The sequence below is a fragment of the Nuphar pumila genome, chromosome 6, assembly GCF_984573655.1.
Source record: "Nuphar pumila chromosome 6, dmNupPumi1.hap1.1, whole genome shotgun sequence".
In the NCBI taxonomy this organism is placed as follows: domain Eukaryota; kingdom Viridiplantae; phylum Streptophyta; class Magnoliopsida; order Nymphaeales; family Nymphaeaceae; genus Nuphar; species Nuphar pumila.
Window position 1 is genome coordinate 99,791,105 of NC_143254.1, and position 4,786 is coordinate 99,795,890.

At 52.7% G+C, this 4,786-nt stretch overlaps 1 pseudogene across 1 annotated transcript; it reads right to left on the minus strand.

The window, feature by feature from the left end:
* Positions 1–288: 288 nt before the first annotated feature.
* On the minus strand, positions 289–3,803 carry LOC149835391 (receptor-like protein kinase 7 pseudogene; annotated as a pseudogene). The gene is made up of 2 exons (XR_016432446.1): positions 1,256–3,803; positions 289–1,121 (listed from the first exon to the last, which is right to left on the minus strand). The product of XR_016432446.1 is annotated as a receptor-like protein kinase 7 pseudogene (transcript).
* Positions 3,804–4,786: the final 983 nt, after the last annotated feature.

Genomic DNA, 4,786 nt, shown 5'->3' on the forward strand with positions numbered 1-4,786 from the left:
GATATGGCGTTGCACACGCTCGATTCTTTATAGTTCCCACAGTAGCAGGATTAGATGAGCATTAATTGCATGCACAACCCGAAGGAGATCAATGTCGAGAATTTATATAAAAAAAATACCCTTTAGTTCTTTATCCATTAAAGTAACGCTATCGTTAAAATAAGGAGCAAGGTAAATACCGGATCAGTGATAATAAATATCGAAAATACCCTCCGCAATTCTCACACTGAGCATGACACACGTTCCAAAGAGTATTGTAAAGCTTTTTAATGAGCCCCCCACTAAGTCTGAAAACTCAAAAGCGTCGACATTACATTATTAATATAATTCCGAAGGTCGGTCTATCTGATTCTGGTTTAAGACGCATGCTACTATGTTTTTCCTCTACCAATGGAAAATTCCAAAATTGGCCACCACCTGACGTAAGCAGCAATTTTTATTTTATTTTTTTAGTAGGGCCCGCGTTCCCCTCAATTGCTGTAGGGCCAAAGGAATGGCCTTCACTGTGAGGGCATAGTCCAAATGAGCTGATCCGGCTTGGTGACCTGACCCGAAATCAGGTACAATCACATTGCACACTACTTTTGAGTATGTTTTTGGACCTCAACTGACAGGCTGTCAACCAAAGATGAAGGGCGAGCTGAGATATAGGTAGAGAGAGGCTAAGTGGCGAGGCAATTGCACGACAAGTGATTGGCTAGCTAGTGGCACTATTAAGCGGCTCCTTTGCTCTCAACTTACAGGTGCAGCGGCTGACTCAAAGTGTGCAATGTGATTTTCCGGGTGCGGAGTTGGGGAAGGCTGGAGGTCTCCACCAACCTCCTCCAGCAATTGAACCACCCTCTTCATGCTGGGCCTCAAACTTGCATGACTGACCGTACAAAGGACTCCCACTCTCAGCACCTTGATGGCGTCCTCCCTAAACTCTTCTGGGATCCTGGGGTCCACCAGCCCCTCGATGCTCTGCCTGCTGGCGATTCTACCCAATATCCAACGAACCAGGTCTTTGTCCTCGCCGAATTCTGGCTGGATCGGCCTTTTTCCGGTCACAAGCTCCATCAGAACAACCCCGAAGCTGTACACGTCGCTCTTCTCGTTTATTCTGTACGTGTAAGCATATTCTGCAAAGAAGACACGTATATAATATTAGATTTTTCACACACAGCACGAGTGAGGTGAGCAACTGATCTTTTTCCCGAGACCGAGAAACCGATTCGGTTCACGATTCGTCTCGGAGGGTTTGATGAGGCTTTACCAGGAGCGATGTAGCCATGCGTCCCGGCAACCAGATGGGTGGTGGACTCATCCCTGGCGACCTTGGCCAGGCCGAAGTCGGCGATCCGCGCCCCGAAGAACTCGTCCAGCAGGATGTTGCTCGACTTGACGTCGCGGTGGATGACCGGCCGGTCGCAGCCGTGGTGGAGGTACTCCAGTCCCCTGGCCGTCCCGACGGCGACCCGGTAGCGGGTGCGCCAGTCGAGTCCGTCCTTTCCCCGGCCACCGTGCAGCTGGTCCCAGAGGCTCCCGTTCGGCAGGTACTCGTACACCAACAGGCTCGACCCGTACTCGCTCGTGATGCTGCAGAAGAGCTGCACCACGTTCACGTGGCGGACCGAGCTCAGCACCGCTACCTCCGCCTCGAACTCCCGCCGCTTCCTCGTATCGGTCCTCCTCCGCAGCATGGCCACCACTGCGCTGCTGCTGCTCGTCTCCGTCTCGGGGTTCGCGAGGTACTTCACGGCCACCGTGCTCCCGTTAGCCAGGTTGACCCGGTACACCTCACCCGATCCTCCCATACCGATCAGGTTCTCCTCCTTGATGGCGTTGATGATCTCCTGCTCCGTGAACGTCAGGACCCGGAACGCCTTGACGTCCCACGAGTCGTCTCGGGGAGGGCCGCCCTTCGATCTGCCTAGCTTAAATTGGAGGAAGAAGCCAAGAGACACGAGGAAGGCGGTGCCGACGACGAGGCACGTGATCAGGATCCGGTACGAAGACCTATGGGAACCGGAAGAGCACGGCCGGAGTATCCCGACCTTCTCGTCGCAGAGGCCGGGGTTTCCCGCGAAGCTTCCGTTGTACGCCTCGTTGGCGAGCCCCGGAGGGATGGGTCCAGTGAGTCGGTTGTCAGAGAGGTCCAGAATGCTCAGCTTCAACGACGACAAACTCGCCGGGATTTCGCCGGAGAGTTCGTTCCGCGAGAGGTTGAGTGCGTTCAGTCCCTGAATGTTTCCCAAGGTGGACGGAATCTCGCCAGAGAGGCTGTTTCCTGCGAGATTTAACTCGTCCAAGGCGACGCATGAGCTCAGGGCGTCCGGCAGGCTGCCGGAGAACCCGTTATCCTGGAGCACGAGGCTGTTGAGGTTCTGGAGTTTGCCAATGGTTGCCGGAATCTCGCCGGAAAAACGGTTGAAGCTTGCGTCGATCGACATCAAGGACGTCGCTTGCGAGATCTCTGACGGGAGGCTGCCGGAGAAGTTGTTGTTAGAGATGAAGAGCTGAGAGAGTGACAGCGCGTTCTTGATATCCGAAGTCACCGGCCCTTCGAAGGCATTATATCGGAGATCGATGATAACGATTTTCGGCAGACCCCAGATTCCGGCCGGAACAGTGCCGGACAGCGAGTTATTCTGCACTCGGAAGCGGATCATCGAGCTACAATTGGCATAGTTCTCCGGAATCCCGTCGGAGAACATGTTGTCGAGGATAAGCAATTTCGTCATCTTGCCCTTTGCACACATGTCCGGAGGGATCGGGCCGGTGAGGAGGTTGTCCGAGACGTCGATGAAGTCGAAGTCCGACCAGCTGCCGAGCTTCGTAGGCAGAGTACCAGTGAGCCAATTCGAGAACAGAGAGATGTTCAGGAGGTTCCTGAGATCACCGAATTCTGGCGGGATCGGGCCGGAGAGATTGTTCTGATAGAGCTGTAACGATTGGAGCTTCGTTAGGTGCCTCAACTCGGAGAGATCTCCCTCCAAAGAGTTTACGGAGGCGTCGAAGTACTCCAGATTCGAGAGGTTTCCGAATCCCGTCGGGAGTTTCCCGGAGAAGTTGTTGTTATAGAGCTCCAGACGCCAGAGGTTCTTCAGCTTCGTTATCTCCACCGGGATCTCGCCGGAGAGCCCATTACTGGCGAGCTCCAGGTTTACGAGCTCCGTCAGGTTGCCGATCGCAGGCGGGATCCTACCTCCCAAGTTTGTTTCCCCAAGGTAGATCGAACGGAGCTGCAGGAGGCCGAGGATCTCCTCAGGGAAGGGGCTCCTGTCGAACGGGTTATCTCCGAGGCTCAGCCATGCGAGGGTCGTTTTGTTCCGCAGGGATCTAGCCGGAAACGGGCCGGAGAATCCGTTGTCCGAGAGATTGAGAACCCTGAGGCCGTAGAGGTTCCATAATTCCGGCACCGCACCGGAAAACTGATTGTAGGACAGGTCGAGATGCTGGAGACCGCTGCAGTTGTTGATCCAAGGGGAGATGCCTCCCCACAAAGAATTCTTCGACAGGCTGAGCTTCTCCAGCGTGGTAATCCTGCACAGCGAGTCCAGTGCGAAGATTCCTGTGAGGTTCCGGCCGTGAAGGTCGATCCCGATCACGTATCCGGCGGAGTCGCAAGAGATTCCAGTCCAATTACAGGGAGAAGCATCCGATTCCCGCCACGTGTCGAAGACCTGGGTGGGTGAGGAGGCTCTGAGAGCAGACTTCAGGTCGAGCAGGGCTCGGGTCTGTTGGGAGCTTTCGACGCCGGAAAAGCAGCAGATAACGAGCAGCGCCGGGAACAACCCTCGCCGGAGGAAATCGGCGGTCATGGTTGTCGGTGGTGGGGGTGGGGAGCAGAGTCCGAGAGGAGTGCGAGAGTTGTCCACTTTTTAGCTCCCTCCCCTCAGTCTCGGTTGTCCTCATGCGATCCGTTTTCTCGGGCACGGTGGGTCCACTGCCGTCTTCTTTTTCTCCGAGTCCTCGTCCGTATCGCGGGTGGGCCATCACCGAAAGGCCCGTTTCGAAAGGATGATGAGTCGGACGGGGGAGAACGATTGGAAGTTTGTGGCCTCCGTGGTTGACCCGAACCAAAAGAAAACAAAAAAGGGAGATGGTAACTCCGACTTGACTTTACAGAGGGCAAGGTCTGAACGTTCTATGGTGTCTCTCTCAGCGTAAGGGGTTTTGCCTTTTTACTGTTGTCTTTTTTTGTCGGGCAGGAAGGGCCAAGCCTTTACTTAATGGTTCTTTTGCATACAGGAGGAGGGGGCTCTACCTCCTGTCGTGTTTTTCTTTTTTTTAGAAAGGGCGAGGTGAAGCCCCTTGCCTGTGTCTTTATCTTTTTTTAGAAAGGGCGAGGTGAAGCCCCTTGCCTGTCGTGTTTTTCTTTTCACATGACAGTCTTTGTCATTGCAGGTGCATAGCAGAGCAAAATAAGTGATGCTTAATGCTAAGCATTGTATGCAACTTAAAATGTCATGTAAAACGAAAAAAGAAAAATGCAAATGTAAATGCAAATGCAAATACATGTAAATCGAGTAAATACTCGTGGTGAGTAAATGATGCAAACACATCACATGTTATTTACTTTCTTTGATGCAACACTTTCTTGCTCACACACCCACTTAGTTGTGGATATCTAAAACTGTTTTGCTAGAGTTTGGAAATCATGCTGAGTATGATTTGAATGCATGAGAATAGAAGTGCTCTTATTTGTGTAGTTTGGATTTCATGTTAGGCATGATAGTAGTTAGCGGGATATTGGAGTGTGTTTGTTGCAGGTACATGTTTGACATTATTGTGATATGAATGA